Genomic DNA, 19626 nt, shown 5'->3' with positions numbered 1-19626 from the left:
CTTCTTTCCAACAAGAATGCTCTCCTCCCTCTACTTTCTGAGCTTTCTTTACCTAGTAGTTAGGTGATGTGGGAAACACAATCTCTCTCTTTCAACCCAATTTCATTCAATCTCCTCACACTTCCAGACCTTCAGTTCTATGTAAGATTGTACGTCATCCTCTCTACCTCTCCTGACACAGTGCAGAACAGCCTTGCCCCCTCCTTTCAAAGTAAACTGTATTCTAATGACTTTTCCCTAAAGAGAAAATCCATTTTCTACTTGCTGAGTTGATGTGTTTAGTACTAAAAACTTCAAGGATAAATGTGAAATGAACCTAAGGAAAATATGACCAGAAAATTATAGAGAGTGTGTTTCATTTTTTCCTAAGTGATTTTTTTTTCTATTTGTTTGTTTGCAATGAGCAGCTTATTCTTTAATTCTGACAACTAAAAAAGGAGGGGATTGGGACAAATTAGCATGATCCACTGGAGAAACAGAAACAAAAACGTCCCCAACTCCTCCAGGTTGCCAACATCCAGCACTATTTGCAAAGCTGCTAGTCCTGTCTCTGGAAGGACATTTTTCTCACCCATTTATATTGCACAGGATGAAGCAAACATTTTTAAGATTTCTGCTTTTCAAATGCGTGGTACTTGTGATAAAGGCTGTGTTCAAGCCCTCCTCTTCACTTAACCTGCCAACCAACACGGGAAACCATTAGCTCAGGCTGCTACAATTAACTCAGGCTGCTTCTTGAAAGGCTCACACAATTCCCAGCTACTTATCATGCAAACAACCTGGGAGACTCATTTTCCTTGCAATGCAGTAGGAGGGGTAAATTACTGAGATAAGTAGATTATTGGGGAAAAAGTCACACCCAGAGGCCTTATGAAATGATTAAACCCTGGGAAATTCATCCCCCCGAAGTCCCGGCCCCGATAGCACACATTCACTCTGACTCCTGAACGAGCTACAACGAAGAGCTCTCTTTGGAAGCACTAAGCACTCCGACTCTGCTGCATTTTCATCTAAGTTTTTAGCCAGTGGGTTCTTTAGTTTTGATGGGGGAGATTCACCATCTATGAAGCAAATTAAAGAAAAGGGGGGAAGTTATCAGACTTGTAACATTTAAAATTTTTTCTAACATAGTCGAAGTGCAAACACGAAAGCCAATAAAATGATTACAGGAAAATACAAGCTTACTGACTTCCTTGTAGTAACTTCAAAACTGCATCACGAGAAACCATTTCATATTGATTAATAGCCGTGTGCAAGTCTGCAGTGACAAAATGTATCTTCTCTGTGAGAAGTTCTTCCTTAGAGCACACATTAGTCAATGTTGAGTTCACTATTATTAGTCAAGTTGAAGAACTGCCTGAAATAATGTTTCAGAAAATATATATGGAAAAGTAATGAAAATAAATGTAACCATGACGGGGAGACAGAAAACAAATCTTTATTTTCTGGCAAGAGGGAGAAACCAACCAACCAACCAGCCAGGAGCTCTGACAACCAGCCCCTAAATAAGAGCTTCGGGGAGGGGCCTGTGAGTGTTAACGTGGACTTCGTGGCCCTGAGACTGAGCTGCCAACAGCCGGTGTAAACAAGCACGTTTCCAGGGAGGAGGACCTCGGGGAGGCAGTGAGGCACTCACGTGTCACTACTCTTGGAAACAGTCAAGGAATTCCCAACTCTTTAAGTCATGATTGAATCCTTCATTCAATGGAGTGAAGTACTTCTGCTTCGTATAAGTGGAATAGTCCCCGACTCCCAGGAACTTAGGCTTCCTCCCACCTGTCTGATAAAGCAGAGAAGTGGGGAGATTTTGCCTGAGCCAAGGCCAGGAGGGTGAGGAGCAAGGAGGCTGGGGGGTATGTGGGAGCGGGCTTCGGGGAAAGGACAATGGATGACAGAGGAGTGACTCTCCTTTCTTTTGACAGGCAGATTGGCATTTTGGGGTACAAGGTAACCTGTTCTTTTTCAATACGAAAGCTTCGGTGCACTCTGTAATTCATGGAAATTCTTGAGGCTGTTCTGTGTGTGTCCAATGGGTATGTGCTTGTTTTGGGAGGAAAGTGTGATGTGGGATTAACCTTTCGGAGTGGGGGGTGTTTGGAGGTTAAGGGTGGTGGTGGTCCACAGTGATCTGTCCCTGTTCAGTTTAGCTACCCCCATAGTTATAGATGAAATACCGGAAGTGCACGAGGTCAGGAGCTTGCCCAAGGTCTCCGTGCGTGAGCTGGGATTCAGATCTACACTGTCTGATTTGGGAACTCCAAGTCTAACAGCACACTAGACTCCAAAGGCAGTGGAGGGAAAAGTACCAGTTGATATCACAAACTGCTTGCTTCATTTGTGAAAGCATGCTTCATGGGATGTAACAGAACTGATGTTTGTAGGGTAATACAGAAAATCGATCACCCTGGATGTTCAGTAGCTGCCTGAGCACATTCATCATCAATGGCATAATCCTGTATTTTGCCAACAGAATTGGGAGTCAAATCAGAATGTACAGCAAGGAAATAACATGGGAGATAAAAATGAAATTTTCTCATTAAAAGATGGCAGATATATTAATGGAGTGCTGCTTTTCAAAACTATAATCTGAGATAGTGACAGTGAGATATTAATCATGTTTATGGTTAAACAGAAAAAATGTTTTTAATATCTGTGTAAAGATGCACACATTTGGCATCTTTTAAAACAAAGAGAATATAAATAAAGTACAGTAATTAAGAACGTGGACAGTCTGAATCACAGCTCAAACATTTACTAGCTGTGTGGCCTTGGGCAAACCGCTCAGCCCTTCTGTGCTTTGGTTTCTTCATCTGTAAAATGTGCACATTAAATGTCCTTCTCTCACTGGAATGCTGTGAGGATTCAGTGAGTTAATATATGAAAGTGCTTTGAACAATGCCTGGTACATGGTAAGATAAGCACTTCATAAGCATTAGCTGGTATTATATTCTCATTACTATGAGGGAGCAGGGGGTGCTGTATTAGCACGTGCATGTTAAGGGTTATCACTGGAGCCAGTAAATGCACAGGTAGGTCCACATTGAAGAAACTGCGTGCTGGTTAGCATGTAGTTGAAATGAATACCCACTGGGTTGGGGCTTACAGGGAAAGAAAGCTGGACTAGTGTGTGAGGGGAACAGAGATGGATTAGGAGACAGAGTCACTCTCAGGTTAAAATGCAGGTCAGAGTAGAGTGAGAAAGTGGAATGATATGTGGTTGGGGTCAAAGAGAACGTTATGGATGGATGACTGGACTGTCAAAGTATCGTAGCAGTAGGGGTTTCTGTTGCTGATGATAACTCTACTCTTGTTACTTTGGGCAAAGGGGAATTTTTTTTTAAAGAGTACTCGCAGCTTAACAAAATCTTTAGAACAACCAGGAAGCCAGATTTGGAGGACACACAAGCAGGACCAGTGGAGCCAACCCCAGAGGACAGTTGTGCACCACTGCTGCAGTTGCGTGCCACGTGCCATGTAGGACCACAAGAAGGAGGGCTAGACTCTTTGCTGAGCTCCCACAAAGAGCTGGACACTCCCAAACACCATCCCACCTGAAGAACTCATCTCCCCCTGCATGGCTCATACCTCATAGTGGTTGCTTCTACCTCCAAGTCTTATAAGATAGAAGCTGGGCCACACATGGATTCCCTGTGGCAAGGAGTCCAAGAAATGTATCTTTTAATGTTTCAGTCTCTGTAGTACAGGGAGGAAAGGAAGGAAGGGGCTGAAGTGGGTTGTGAGACAGTCAATCAAAACTCTCACCCTGACTGGTGTGGCTCAGTTGGTTGGGTGTAGTCCTGTAACTGAAAGGTCATGGGTTCAGTCATGGTCAGGGTGCATATGAGAAGGCAACCAATCGATGTTTCTCTCACATCAGTGTTCCCCTCCCCCTGCCCCTCCCTCCCTCTGTCTCTTCCTCTCTAAGAGCAATGAAAAAATATATATCCTCAGGTGAGGATAAAAAAACAAAACCCTCTGCCCTCCACCAGCACTGGCGATGAGCAGAATGGGAAAGAGACGCTGATACATCATGGTATGACTTTCCTGAGGGGAGGACAGGAGAACAGGGTGCTGAGAGCGAAAGGGGAGAGGGAGCTGTATTCTTATGGTTGTGAGATATTAAAATCATGGGAGAATAAAGACCCTCAATGAGACAAGGTGCTGTCAGAGGAAATCTATGCTTCAACTGAGCCAATGGTAGAAGCAATGTTCTAGGAAAATGGAATTACTTCATGATGACATATTAACAAGCATCTTTGAAATCTGGGTCCAGCTGAGATGAATTTCTCCTTGTACCCAGGACTCACCCCATACCACTCCCTCCTCACCAGCCCACTTGTCCGAGTCCTCCCTTTCTGTGGGCCTGTTTTACTCCCTTACTCCGCACACACTTGCAGGAAGGAGTTACTCCCTCTACTTTAGCCTCTCATACACTTTACCTGTACTATTCTTATCCCGGTTGCCTCACTTAGCCTTGTCTTTAAGTTATTTTCCTTGTTTAGTAAGACAGAAATACTAATGAATGAATACTAATAGATATATGAATATTCCATAGCTGAGTACTGAGGGTGGAGGCTGAAAAACTTCGAAAGTATAACTTGTTTACTGAAGACGTATCAGTTTCCCGAGTCATTTAAAAATGCTTGGGTATTCCACACAGCAGTTTTTAAGAAGTATAACAATTCCATAACTTAATAAAGCTTTCCTGCATGCAAAAAAAAGAGTGATTTAGATTTCTCTCTTCTTGTGGCAGGGTACATATCTGACGGAGTGCTGTGCCCTTCCTGGCTCCCAGTGCAGCTCCTGGCACTCTAACACTCTCTGATGGACAAAGAATGACGTTGATCACATCCTCCACCATATTATCTTCCACTTTCCAATTTCTGTGAAGCCAGGTAACCAGCCACTCTGGGGTTCATTCTAACCAAAATGCTAAACCTCTAAAAATGTCCATAATTCTGGGTCTTGCTCTACCTACATTATGGGCTTCTCACTAAATTATGAGATTGGAAATATGCATCTTTCACATCTTTATATATTCTGTAATGCTTATTGTAGTACACACTCAAAGAGAATAGTTATTGACTTATCTAAGCCCCAGATGTGGGCAGGCCCTACACTTTGTCTTACTAAGAATGTCTACTAATATTTCTACAGGACATTGTACATCTGGATAGATGAAGAGCAGTGACAGGTATTAGATGAGATTTACACTGGGAAAGGTGTGGTCTAAAGGAGATACAGAGGATGAGAGGCATAAGAGAGGTATAGCTCTGCAGCAGTGAAGAGAACTGGAGAGGAACCCTCAGTGAAAGAGAGATTTCCACAAATTTCTGGAAGAAGACTTATGGGACAGGGATGACTACTTAAGCCAAGGAGGAAGCTGAGGCTTAGAAAACACACGAGGAGCCTTAACTGAAGAGGGTGCCAACTTGCCAAACTTGCCAAGCACAACTTGCTGAGAGGCTCCAGACAAGAGAATGAGAAACGAAGACAAACACAGATTCATTTAATATCTTTATATGGGGCCTCCCACTCACCAGCTGACAAAACCAGCAGGCAGCCAAGTGCTTACACCTACATTAAAAGCTGGAGTGGCCAGAGCTGTTAGTGTGGGTCCTGCTGTCCTGGAGTGGAGTTCTTTGCTTTTTGGCAAAGAGGGTGGGGCTCCCCAGCCACCTGGCTGTGAGGCCTGTTGTCAGCCGTATGCATCCACTCACACAGAGCTTCCCATCAGTTTTTCTACTTCCAGATTCGTACATACGAACTCATCCCCAAGATGCACCAAGCCTGCAAAGCAAAGCCCATAGCACGGCATAGAAAGCACAGATAAACAAAGAGGAAAACTGACTCTAGAGGATACAGAGATAATTCTGATAGCAGAAAAGAACTTAAAAACAAACAAACAAAAAAGCCCCAAGTCTCTAGGTAGCATTCTTGAAGAGACTTGGGGAAAATACCATACCCATAAAAACAAAGACAGAATCCAATAAAAAAGAGCAACAATCAAGAATAAGAAAGAGCTTTTACAAATTGAAAAACCAACACCTGAACATGGTGTTTTGACTTTTAGAAACAGCAATAATCAAAGACCCTAGAGAGAGTAGGATGTCTGGCTTGCAAATGGGAACCTCTGTGTCATTCGTGATGAGGCGGTGATTTTAAAAGGGGTGCAGTTAAGAGGAGCAAGAAGATTTTTGTTCAGAAGTGAGCCAGTGCCATACTGTGGAGAAGAGAGGCAAGCACAAGACTGGGCCAAAGCTCCGCAGTCTATTTGGGCGAAAGACAGTCCAGACCCCTAGATTTTCTTACACAGATGCCAACAAGAACAAAGGTGTCACGGGGGGCGGAGGCTGCCCTGATGGAGTATCTGGAGAATCCCACGAAGGACGGTACACCCCTGGAACAAAAATGGTCTTCCTTGGGATTAGGAAAAGTACAGAAAGGGCAGACCTGATAGCTTATCTCAAAGAAGCTACTAATGAGTAACAGTTGACCACTGCTTCATTTATTACAAAACAGAAATGTCTTGTGATTTTTTTTTTATGTGTACCATATTAAAATCAATCTCATACACTAAAATTTGGATCATCCATGGCTGATAGAACATTTCTTTTGGGCAGGCCTGATTTAAGTAAGATTGACTTGTGGTTAAACTGATATGGTCACAGCTTCTTGAACTCAGATGGCAATTTTGATTCAGCAAGTCCATCACTATTTTCACTTCTAAAAATACATTGGGCTTGATTCGTAATGTTCATCATTTCACAGAGATGGTGAATGCCATCTCAGAACGTGTAGGAGATTGGTTTTAAATTAATTAATTTTTAAGTTAATTTTTTTAGAGAGAAGGGAAAGAAGAGAGAACAAGAGTGACAGAAACATTGATGTGAGAAAGAAACATCGATCAGCTGCCTCTTGTTTGTGCCCCAACTGGGGACCAAACCCACAACCCAAGCATGTGCCCTGACCAGGAATAGAACCGGCAACCTTTGGTTTGGCAGGATGACTCCCAATCCACTGAGCCACACCAGCCAGGGCTTGGTTTTATACTTAGATTAGTATACTTGGTTATAGTAATATGTTTAAGTACTGAGGCAATCCCTTCACTGTCCTTTAGAACAGCAAGACGGATCTGTGTTTCACTCTGTGTTCACGAGCCTGTTAAAGGCGAGGGCTGGAGATAAGCTGGCAGTGTCCCCTTTACCTTTTGGTTCTAACTACGTCACTTCAGTTAAAATTCCCTGTATCTAAACCATTGCCCTTTACTCAATGAGAGGCATTTTAATGTGGTTTGTGTATGATATCAAATAAAGGGTATTCAACACTTCCCACATTTTACAGATAATCTATAGGGTCAGATACTTTTAACACTCGGCATGATGAGATACAGTAGAAAACTTTGCCAGTGAGTTCTTTAAGGCAGACTAGGTTACGATTCAGAACTGTCTTGAAGGGCCATTCAAAAGCACAGCTGCAGAAGGGCTGTGCGCACGTGACGGGCGCTGGTGCTCGAGCTGCCCACTGGAAGGGTGAGCGTACGGGAGATTAGGTCATCGACGCAAAACTGTAAATTATGTGATCATAAAGCTTAGGATAATGAAAAACAAATCACAGATCAAAAAAGAAAGGAAGACACTGAAAGCTTCTAAAGTGAAAGCAAACAGCGTGACAGTGACGGGGTAAATAAAAACAGACCATGAACAAAGGAACAAGGACCAGACGGGCAGGACTTCCCATCGGCAACGCTGGTTATCATGAGACATTAAAGCAGATGCTGAGTTTGAGTTTAGGATTCTACACCCAGCCAAGCTATCGACTGAGCATGAAGATAGAATAAAACATTTCTACATGTGAGAATTCATAAAGCATACACACTACATTGCCCCCTTTTTTAGAAAATTGAGGATACTGTTCAGCAAAATTTTGAGAAAAAGGACAACACAAGATCAGAGACACAGTGTAAGTACACAGAGTTATAACAAACAGAAATACCAGGATGACAAGATGTGCAAAAAGCCCAGAAGAAAACAAAAACAACCTAGTTTAGATTGGAGCAGAAATAGGGTCTAGAAGGGAAAACCTCCAGGAAAACACACAACCAAAAAGGTAAACAATGAACAAATGAAAAGAGAAACAAATAAAAACCTCGAGGGATTATCTGATAAATTTTCCCATGTGGAAATTATTGTGAGGTATTTTAAAGAGATGCTGACATGTTGGGGAGAATTACTCACAAGTGCACTGTAAACTGAACAAAGAGAAAAAAGAAGTTACCAAGATCTGGAAAATAAAAAAGGCCATAAAGCAGAAAACAAAAGTGACACACCACTTGATTTAGCAGTAAACAATGTTTGCAGAGTCATGATCCCATCCACATGGGAACAGGATGCCAGGGCTTGAGGATTTCAGTTTCCAGGGAAAAAAGGGGACTCCATTTAGAAAAACTTCAAGACGAAGTAAAGGCAAGGAAGATAAGAAGAAAAGAAAGGCAACTGTAAACTCCAAGAAATATAAAAGGCAGTATAAGACTTTTTTTCTGGTATAAGTGAGAGGCCACGAGAACAAGCAAACGAGAACAGAGAGCTGGCGGGTCTGCAGAAGAGTGAAACGGGTTCCAAGGACAGAGTGGGTCGGAAGCTGGGAGGCAGCGGGGGAATGGCAGAAAAGACACACGCTGCTTCTCCTAACAAGAAAGAAGGAGAAACCATCAGAAGAATCACAAATACAACAATAAAATCTAAAAACAATTTTAAGCAAAATAAAATGCGGTGTGGTTTAAACCAGCAATGGAACATGAGGTCGGAGGACAGACTTGAACACCCTCCTGTGACTGACATGGGGACCATGACACAACTTAGGGCGCACGTCCTGGCTCTCCAGTGCACCGAGGCCCGTGCAGATACAGTTGTGTAAAAGCTCTCTGCTGACTTCTAACTCTGAATCAACCTAAAACCACAGTATAGAAATCTTAATTGTGGTCAAAATGGAATGCGAATTGTCAACAGCTGACAGAAGTGAAGGGGAAGAGATGAGAAGAGGGAGAAGGAAGGTGAGGCAAGCATAGTGCCCATAACCAACAGGACAGGAAATAGATGGTTTAAGTATGTTACTTAAAGGTACAATAGTAATCAACAGAGGAATAAAAACAATGATGTTGTTAAGAGGTGAGGGAGGCATGGAATTGGAGTGAAATCCTATGTAACAGACCAGGAAGTCAATAGGTAATTATAAAGTTGAGAAATAATAGAATGGTGTGCATAAACACATTATTTAGAAATATGCATGCAATCACCAGAAGAAGGAGAAACAAAAATGGTTACAACTGATTGATACTGGGGGTCAGGAGGGACAAAGCTGGGGACTGGTTGATTTAAAAACAAAAACAAAAACAAAAACTGTGTACATGCATTATTTAATCCTTTTAAAAGTAAATATTTACTCTGGGTCCTGACCACTTTGGCTCATGCCTGCTAAGAAGTGAACCTTTGACATGTGCTACTGGATACACTTATTTTTCCCAGTATACTTTCCTTTTGGTTATCTAGATATTGGCTAGCAGCACACCCAGATGCTGCCCCACAGGGCATGATGAAAAGGATGTAGGAAGTATAAATGGCAGGTTACTGGTCCCCGTAGGGAACTTCTACAGTCGTAAAAGAGGAAGATCTGCCCCAGGCTTGTTGCCGGAATAACCCTGGTCTGACCAGACTTCCACACTCCTGCCGGACAGAGTAAGTAAAATGTCTTATATTTTCCCTTTGAAAGCACCAGGAACAGCTCAAGGATTTGCACAGCAGAATGAAAGAGGAGCTGTCACTTAGTTCCTTAGGACTCACAGCTTGAAAGGAAAGAGGAGGCCCAGGGGGGCCTGTGGACCGTGCCCAGCAGGGGTGACTGAGCACTTCCCCAGTCCGGGGGGTGGGGCCACAGCTCTTAAAGCCACAGATCTCCTCGGTAGGCACAGAGACCCTCTCAGCAGGAATCCATTCACACCAGTCACCCTTGGAAACTGCTATTTATGCTAAAGAAATTTATCCCATTCCATTGTACGTTTCTTGTCCAGAGTTCTCTTGGATCCCTTGTTTAAGACCCTAGTCCTATATTGTGAGCTGTGGAATGGACAGGCCATTTAAGGGGGCAGAGATGGCTAATGATGGGTCTGTTAGCTTTGCAGTCAGACTCTCCTTTGTGAACTAAACCCAATTTGGGTGCATTTGCTTAAAAAAAAGAAAGAAAAGAAAAGAAAAAGCAACCTCCCATTCTGAGTTGAAGAAATGTTAGCTGTGTTCCATTCTTTTTACTTGGGGGAAAAACAACACTGGAAGAAACTTTGTAATATTTATAACCCTCCCTTCTGGTTGAAGTACATTATCCACTGATTTCAGGTGTAGGTGTGAATACAGCTGCTGTAGCTCCTTAAGGCTGGAAGGATATTTGACAACAGGGGGCCTTTCATCACTAGAGAGATGCTAATTTTTATCTTGCAAAAAGTAAAGGGAAGCCCCTTCTGAAATGTTTTCTTTTGAGGCAGAATTTAAGCGTATGCTACTGCTTTCATGAGTTCTGTGAGCCAAATCCTTATAAATCCTTTGAGTTGACAGATCAATTATTCCTTCTAACAGCTAATGAACTAATAACCCTTGGAAATTTCTCCTTCCCTGGGTTTAAAATAGGAAAAAAAATACTTTAGGGGAAAAAGAATCAATGAACAACGACTACATAGCAATAGAAAACAATTAAATTCATTATAGCTTTTTTAAAAGAGCTATATTTTGCTTGAAAGCTATGATTTAAAAATTAAAAACATGTCAAATAACCTTATATTTTATAAACATCATAAACACTGCTAAAGTATGCCTTAATCTCACATTGTGTCCTGTCAGATGAAGGGAACTGAGAAAGGGCAGAACAAAGAAAAGGAGAGAGACAGACCTCGGAGAGTCCGTGAGAGAGAACGGTGGGGTTGCCAGGTGCCTGCGGTGTGCGAGGCTTTGAGGCGGACCCAGATGAGGGGAGAGGACACACACGAGCAGCACTGGGGAGAACGGGAGAGAGCAGAAAAAGGAGGAAGAGACTGTGTCACCCCAGGGTCACCAGCCTAGGATTGTGAAGAGTGGAAGCCTGTACTAAGTAAGCATTTTGCTCACAGAGGGGGACCAGGGTAGGAGCTGGCACATAGCATAAGGTGGGGTTCAAGGGGTTAGACAAGAGGACTCCTCTCCCTGAACCACGCAGCGTCACCCAAGAGGAGCTATGTAATTTGTGGGGCCATGTGACAAGTGAAAATGAGGGTCCCTTGTTCAGAAGTTGTTAAGGATGTCAAGAGGGCAACAGCAGAGCATCGGAGCAAGTAGGAGGCCCGCCTGAGCATAGGCCGCTGTCCAACTGTTCAAGACACAAGGTGGACACCGAGGGTTGGAGCCGAAGGCAGAAAAGGGACTGGAAGAAGGGGAACGCACGAGGCACTGGAGTGAGCTCCGATCCCAAGGATGAAATGGTGTCTTCTGGGTGAGCAGGGCACTGCAGGGCAGAGAGGCTTGAACCCTATGTTATGGGGGAGGTCAGGACTTTAATAGCTGAGGACACTGACGCACTGGGAAGCTGAGTGGGTGACCTGCTCCGGCTCATGCGGCATTACACACATGCACAACCGTACTTGTATTCACAAGTACATGCGAGAGTCTGTCTGCTTTCAACTGAGGAACTAGAGCGTGGTGACGGTCCAGCCTCAGGCTTGAGCACCGCTCTACCTTCCTTCCTGCAGTGCAGTTCCCAGAAGTGGCAAAGTCTTACTTCAAATCGAGTGAGTAGTCTTTTCCTACAACATTAAAATCTCTGGAGGATGATGCCCTGAGAGCTGTACACGTCCCAGGGAAAGCCACGCAGTTCTCCACACTGGAAGTCCCTGAGCAGTATGACGGTGTGTGGAAAGGGGAACTTAGGAGTCAGGAGACCAGGGATGGAACCAGAGCACCAGCGTCGCCTAGCCTTGTTCGCTCTGTCAAGTGGGGATGATTCTAATCACACCTCCAGTTGTGGGAAGGAAATAAAATGAAACCACACTGACACATCAGAATCCACTTGCATAGCTTCATCGAAGCCCCTGGGCTAGCTGCGCACCGACAGCCCTGCCCAGGTGAGGCCAGGACCGGCTTCACAGGTGTCAACTTGAGTGGGCGGCCCCCCGCTTGCCCCAACTCTCTGCTGTTGCCCTCTAGACATTCTTAACAACTTCTGAACAAGGGACCCTCATTTTCACTTGTCACACAGTCCCAAAAATTACATAGCTCCTCTTGGGTGACACTGCGTGGTTCAATGAGAGGAGTCCAGGAAGATGTCCATCTTTGGCAAATAACGCCCAGTGACCTGGAAGTTTGCAGTAGACAGTTTTTCAGCTGCGCAGCATCTGAACCCATTTCTTACTTTTGAGAAGTTCTCAGCCATGTGAGCTTTGGTAGGCGGCAGGCCGAAAGGGCCACGGGCTGGCATCTCCTGTCTCTTGCCAGCTAGCTCATAGCCAGCCAGGAGCTATGACTTTGGAACACAGAGAACTCCTTTTGGTGTTGGCAGCAGTAACATCAATTCTCCAGGGACCTGAGGGGCCGCCCCTTTTGCTAGAGCACGTCTGGCCATGAGACCCCCCACTAGGTGGCCTGGTTCTATGGCAGGGGTGTGGCTAGCCACCCTTGGCATCTCCGCAGGTTCTAGCCCAATTCTCCAGCTTCTCAATGATTTATTTTCAAACTACTGAATATCCTTAAAAAATATTTTTTAATCCTCCAAGGATATGTTTATTGATTTTAATAAGGGAGGGAGGGTGCGGGCAGGGGGAGAGAGACATCAATCAGCTGCCTCCTGCACATGCCCCAACCAGGAATCAAACCCTCAACCTCTGGTATACGGGACAACGTTCCAACCAACTGAGCCACCAGGCCAGGGCTCAATATCCTTTTAATAAACTCCTCTTGTATTTAAGTAATCAGAGATGGTTTTTGTTGTTTATAGGCAACTGCTTTTTCTGGTCAAAAGTTGAACTCCGTTACGGGGTTACTACCCTGATGCACACCCGCTGATAGAAAGCAAAGGAGTCCCATGTCCCAGGGCAGCTCTCGTAGGACCGTGTGGCCCTGGTGACAACAGCGGTGCTGGTGCATGCCCACATGGAAGGGACCTCGAGGTTGTCTGCTTCACACTCCTAAAAGTAGGAATCCTCCCAGAATACTTCAGTGTCCATATAATATTCAAATAAAAGCGGCTCCTGATAACTAGAGAGTATGCTGAGCAGAAGGCCTTATCGAGGGCGACAAACCTTAAGGCTTGGCGGCTCCCAGTTACTCCTTTCCAGGCCAATGGTCACCTCAGCACTTGGGAGGATATCCCCAACTGTCATCAAATTGTCAAGGATGAAGTTCAGGGAAATTCCACATCACTCACGGCCAGCACATGGAATGCCATTCCTTCGGATGGTGGCATTAGGATGGGACAGCCACCAGAGCACGGTGGGGTTGAAGTGCCCTGGGACCTCGAAAACCAGGGACCACCCAGGCCAGTAAAGATCCCACACGAATACCACCGCCGGACAGAAAACCCCAAGTGTCGGACGTGGAGATGCTCCTCCTGGCATCAGGGTCAAGGCTGCCCCAGGAAATAATTTTCTTTTCCTTTTACAGCACGCTCTATGGATGGCAACAACATTCTACATTTTGCCAAGGGTTGCGAGAGGAGGCAAAAAGAGAGTTCCGACAAGCTCAGATCCCAGAGCCTGAACCTGCCGGCTGAAACAATCACTTGATTGTTGGCATTACAGCCCTATTTCTACAGTGCCATCTTGCTGGCTGGGTGAGTTTCCAGTCACCAGAGAGTGACATCGGTTCCAACAACCTGAACAGCAGCAAGACCCAATCATGAGGGGCCTTCCTGAGAAGCCCAAGACGAACCCCCCCCCCCCCAATTTTATCTGAATAGCAGGCATGTGAGCGGGGGCAGAAAGGCTGCAGTGACAGAGATGTAATGGCTAGGAGGCAGAGTCCTATAAGGCCACTCGGATGGCTGCAAAGTGAGTGTCAGGGCAAGACACTTAATGCCAAAGGAATGAGTAGGGTCCCTCCCCTCACTGCCAAACAAATGGCAACAAGACAGTGAGCCAAGGGCTGCTGGGTTATCACAGGTCAGGGGCGGCAGAAAAAGAGGAATAAGGCTGTTATCATTCATTTGGGATCTGAAATTGGATCTCATAAAGTCAGTGAGGTGCAGGGGAGCAAGCAGCCTCAGAAGGTCCAAAGGAGGGCCAGGGCTGGGGTTACTAGGTGCATCAAATGCGGAAGGGAGCCTGCGTAAGGGGATGTGGCTGGTCACCGCCAGGAGGAACGCAGGGTTGCAGGACCCTGCCTCAGGGAGAAGTGGACAGAAGTACGGGACGCTTCAAAGGGAAAGGGAGCACACAGGGCACAGAGAGAGAAGCTGAAGGGAGAGCCCTTCCCTCCCTCCTGGGCTTTCCAGCCAGAGGAAAGTACTCATACCAGGGCTTTATTTGAATCTATCACCTCTTATTAGTGTCTTTTGAAATGCGAATTAGCTGATTAACCACTGCTCACAGCCTTCCAACTGCTCTTTATTCTCCAGCATTCAGCAACTTTGTTCTAAATAGGATAGGCCACAGTAGCCCACCAGGGGGAAATTATTCTCAAGGTTACAAGAACAGTGACCAGGCAAGCTTACTCCCTGGCTAGGTGCAAGGAGCTGGGGGTTAGACTGTGCCTGATGCGGGCCCTCGCCGCCCCTGGCTGACTTCGAAAACCCTCCGAGGACACCGTTTACCTCCTGGGTGAGCCGCCCCCCCCCCCCCCCCCCAGGCCTGATGAACAGGACTCTGGAGAACAGATGGACTCTCTTCAACCCCACCACCCCTGTGTTTATTTACTACATTCATTTTATAACCAGTCCATTTGTTCTAGGTTCCTAAGGGTTGTCCCTGCACTTGCTTTAGCTCTCTGTTTGGGCCGTGGACTCACGTTTAGGGACAACAAGGGATGACCTCTGGCAGAGCCTCGTCCGCACTTGCTCCTGCCTCCAGTTTGGCAACACGACACAAAGGCGGTATGGCATGTATACACTTTCCAGGCTGAGCCCCTATTCAGAGGGGGCCGCAGCTTGCGCGTAATGGGCCCCCTACAGACAAAGCCAGCAAGTTTCTTAATTAAGTCTAAGTGAAAGACAGATCCTGCTTACATCTTCAGAGAACCTTCCTTCAGAACTTCAAAAACACCCTAGACTGCCTATCAAATCTAGGCAAGAATAACTAGTGAGCAATTTTTTCTCTTTTTTTTAAATATAGAAAGCCAAGCCTCGGGCGCCAACTCTTCAGCCCCCTCTCACTTTCCCTGCAATTTTAGATGTGCCTCTGGTTTATAAAACAGGAAACAAAGGGACTTCTTGTGTGTCGGAGGAGCGCTCGGAGGGTCTGCATTTCATTCCGGCCTTCCCCACAGCACTGGCCGTGTAAAGAGCTCTTTAACTGGTTTCGTCTCATTAACATTACCATGAGGTATCAAAGGGCGTGTTAAAACCCGGCGCATGCACATATATCATGGAAGGACAAATCCTAGTATGGAATTATATTAAAAATTAATTATCAGCTAATTGCCTTTTCAAAAATGTGATTTTTTTCCCCACAACCCCCCACCCCCTGCCGCACTTTCTACTCTAGCCCCAGTACCACTCACTCAGACAGACCTTTCTGTTTTCTGGCCTTTGCTGTGATAATGTTCTTTGCAAACAGAAACCAATTATTCTGTAGCAGTAAGTCACCAGGAGTATGAATTGCTTTAATTTTTCCCCCTTTTACCAGCTGCCCAGGGTGGGTGGTGAGGTGGCTGCAATAATGAAGCTGGAATGAATACTAAAGCAGCGCTGAGGCCTGGTGTCCTGCAGGGAAAATGATGTTCAAAAATAAAAATGCACTTTTGTTGCAAGAAGCTAATCAATGAGTTAGACATTTCCAAAAGTGCGCTTTCCGCCCCGAATTTGCATTGCTAACGCTGCTTTCCCCAGTGACTCCTGTGCACCTGACTAGCTTGTAAAAATGTCACCTTACTGTTAAAGTGCTAAACACGCCCTGTTTTTCCTCGCTGTTCTCTTCTCCCTACCCCCTTTTGCCTTTTTCCTTCTGCAATTCTTTGCTTTCTCATTAGAAATGCCCAGCAACGTCTGGCAGACAAAGACACTACAAACAAAGTGTATGGAAAGGGGAAAAAATTAAAAAGGAAAAAAGTGCAGAGGAATTCTTCACTCAATGTTCTCCAGAATACATTAATATCTGAAACTGTTGGCACAGCCTAAACCCTCGAGCAGCAAACAATGCAAGCAATGATTCGGAGTCTGGGATCTTCAAATAAACCGGCGCTGTCATGGCCACCAGGAAGGGGATAATGGCGATATTAGCTGACCTTCGCTGGGTTGTTTCTTCAGACTTGACTGCTGGACCTCTGTTTGCTTGTTACTAGGATTTCTTGGCTAAATTTTTTAAGCATTTCCCAGGCAATACAAGAGCCAGTTTATTAGGCAAATAAACTAGACCTTAAGCAGTCTTTTCTGCTTCATAATGGGAACCGGGTGAATTGGAAGGAGGGTAGAGTTGGCATCAGGGAGAGTGACTAAGAATCGGAGGTCTCACCACTCTTCCTTCACCCACAGCACCAATGGACGATGAGGGCAGATTTTACAAATGATCAGACCAATGTGCTGGCTTCCGTTCACTTAACCAACACCATCTATGAGGTAAGGGAGGTGAGGCTCACAAAAGGAAAGAACAAAAACGGCAGCTTTCTTCCTCCAGACTTCTAGATCTTCAGTGACATTTCCCTCATCCCAAGTGGGCCAGTAACTGGAGACTATGTTGTAACACATTCAAGTGGAACTAATGGTATTGTATTTCATTCCTCTGTCATAATTACCTAAACGCACTTACGTTATCCAAACCACTCTCTAGTGACAACCTTAATGATGTTAATAAAGTGAGTAATACAGAACTGGATCCTTTTTCAGAGCCTTTAGATCCGCAGGGCGGGGCCTTCTGGCAGTCCAGACCATCCCAGTTGGTAATGACTGCGTTGCTGTGTCTGTGGACTGCCTCCCCACTCCCCGCACTGCAACAGAAGCCTCACTGTGAGGAAGACTGCTGTTACATCCTTTCTCACCCAGCACAGCACCTAGCACCCAAGACACCATTGCTGAAGGAGGTGCTATTTTTTGCCTTTGGAAAAATACACCATATCTTTAAAAGCTTTCAGCTGCCACACCCAAAAGGTATGGCATGCAAATAGTTCCTAAAGCATGGTATTTCTCCACCATGGTTCCCAATTTTCAAATCAACATATACCTGATAACAACTGCTAGAAATGTATACTCTTGCTTAAAGCAGGAGGCCATGTAAAAATATAATACACACACTTTTCCAAAAAGTTATGTACTCATTAGAGTTGGAAACTATGTATAGACAGAGGAAATTTCTGACTCCAGGAAGTAAGAAAAGCAGGTTACACAGCACATCAGATACAATCCCCAAATGGTTTTAACAAGGTAATATGTGTGGATGTACGTAGGCATGCGCACACACACAGACTGGAAACATACACCCCACATGTTCATTGTGATTGTAGGTGATGAATTTTTATTGTTTACCATTTACTGTTGTTTTTTTTTTACAGTAAACCGATTACGTTTAAAATCAGAAAAAAACTTTAGTAAGCTTCTTGTAGAAAGGAAATACATTATTAAATGAGCTACATCTCTGCCTCAAGAGTTGAGAAATAAATCACAGTTAATACAACAGACACCCAAATGGCGTGTCTTATACACATGCACACACACAAAACACACAGATGTGCTCCCTGGGTACATGTGCCTAAAGCTATATAGAAACACGGGGTGTGTGTGTGGGGGGGGGTCTGTGGCTATTTATTTATTCACTAATTTTTTTAGTTTATTGAGACAAAATTGCTGTAGGAATCTGGAGGAAGTTTTCTCTCTCAGCATGAAGCAACGTGGTTTCACATTTCTGGGTTTTAAAGGAGATTATCTTCAAGGATGCTCAATTACTTTGAATAGGTGTGACATTCCGGGCTGATGGGTACTCATACCTGTCAGCAGCTGTGAATTAGCATTTCAGAACCCTTCTACAAACATCTTCAGTAGAGGGTTCAGCACCTCGCAGAAAAGCAAAGGCTGCGTGCAACCGGGGTGAAATCCCTTTCTGTTAGGGAGTGGTAGCTGGAGGGATGTTAGAGACCCAGGGGCCAAGTGCAGCCTCGTAGACCCGCAGGGCCGGGAAAACAAACACTGCTGTAAGCCTCGAATCTGGCACAGGAGAGGTGGGAGCTGTGCCTGGGGAAAGCGTGAGGGCAGCCTGGGATATCTGATCGTCTTTGTTCACCAAGGCACTCCCCGTTAGCATCGCTCTTTGTGCGTTTCTGCTCTTGCTCCTACAAGGCCACAGCGAGACATGGGAGAGGGAAATGAAGTTCAGAACAATTAATGCCTGTTTCAACTTAAAATGTACCCTCAAAAATGTCATGTTACTGTAAGATGGAATCAGGCAGTCTTAACTGTTCAGGAGACGCTGAAAGGGAACTGAGAGCTTCACACATCAGGAAGACTCCCAGGCAAGGCCTAAGCAGGCTGGAAATACATTTCTAAGATGTGTCCTCCCTTCACACCCATATAAAAACTACCCTGAGAATCCCACAGGAAAAATACATGAGGGGACCAAAAGTTTTGCACCCTGAGCCCGCTGTTTTGGTTATTGATTCTATGGTTTCTTGCTCAGGAAATTCAGACAGAAAAACCTACTTCAGGAAGGAAATCTTAGGGTGTTTGTCTCAGCCTGATTTGAACTGAGTACAGTAAATAGGGGGGCTTCGTCAGGGGCCTGACAGCTGGAACGACCCCCCATCCTTTCTCCAGGTGTCCCTTGGTCAGTCTCCGAGTTGCCTAGGTAAGAGTTTTCCTGCCATATGGGTTCCCCTCTTCTTCAACTACCTGTAAATCTCCCACCCTCACTTCTGAAATCGAAGACCCTGTCCCCCATCCTTGTCTTCTTTGTCCAAAATGTCACATATACCCAATGTTGCCTCACTGTCTTTAGAATTTTCACGCCTATGTGAATTTCCCATGTGCATGCATTAAAATTTTGATTTTCTCCTTTTAATCTGTCTCTGTTAATTTGACTATTAGCTCAGTTAGAAGGACTCAGAAGGTGGGACGGCTGGGTGCACTATCAGTTCTCCCCTCCTACCTCCACTCTGCTTCTTTTGGGTGACTGTCTTCTATTTCTACTGGAAATCTCCTTCCAGGGGGGGTCCTCCTTATTTTTATTACTTGTTTCCTTTCCTGATAGGTTTTTCAGGCCCTTTACTCCTGATTTTTCAAGTACGGTATAATAATTCAAGGATAGTAACCTCTCTGAATATGATGATCAAAATTTCTAAAAATCCCCACCACAGGAGAGAACTCAGTTAAGAAACTTAAAGTGTTATGGGGGAAAATGGGTTTAAGGCAGTGAGTGAGCCTAAGCAAGCCCTTATGAAAGAGAATGTAGGAGACAGAACTCTGAACACAGAGGTTATC

General features: G+C 44.9%; 1 protein-coding gene and 1 pseudogene across 1 annotated transcript in view; one reads left to right on the top strand and one right to left on the bottom strand.

Annotated features, from left to right (window-relative positions):
- LOC114515278 overlaps nt 1–6717 on the top strand; it is a 31881-nt pseudogene extending 25164 nt beyond the window's left edge.
- Nucleotides 1–19626, bottom strand: part of STX8 (syntaxin 8) — a 242609-nt gene that overhangs the window by 42534 nt on the left and 180449 nt on the right. The gene's annotated exons all lie outside the window — the stretch shown is intronic.

The sequence above is a fragment of the Phyllostomus discolor genome, chromosome 8, assembly GCF_004126475.2.
Source record: "Phyllostomus discolor isolate MPI-MPIP mPhyDis1 chromosome 8, mPhyDis1.pri.v3, whole genome shotgun sequence".
NCBI classification, from domain to species: Eukaryota; Metazoa; Chordata; class Mammalia; order Chiroptera; family Phyllostomidae; genus Phyllostomus; species Phyllostomus discolor.
Note: the sequence above shows the minus strand (reverse complement) of the source record. Positions and strands in the feature narration are given on the sequence as shown.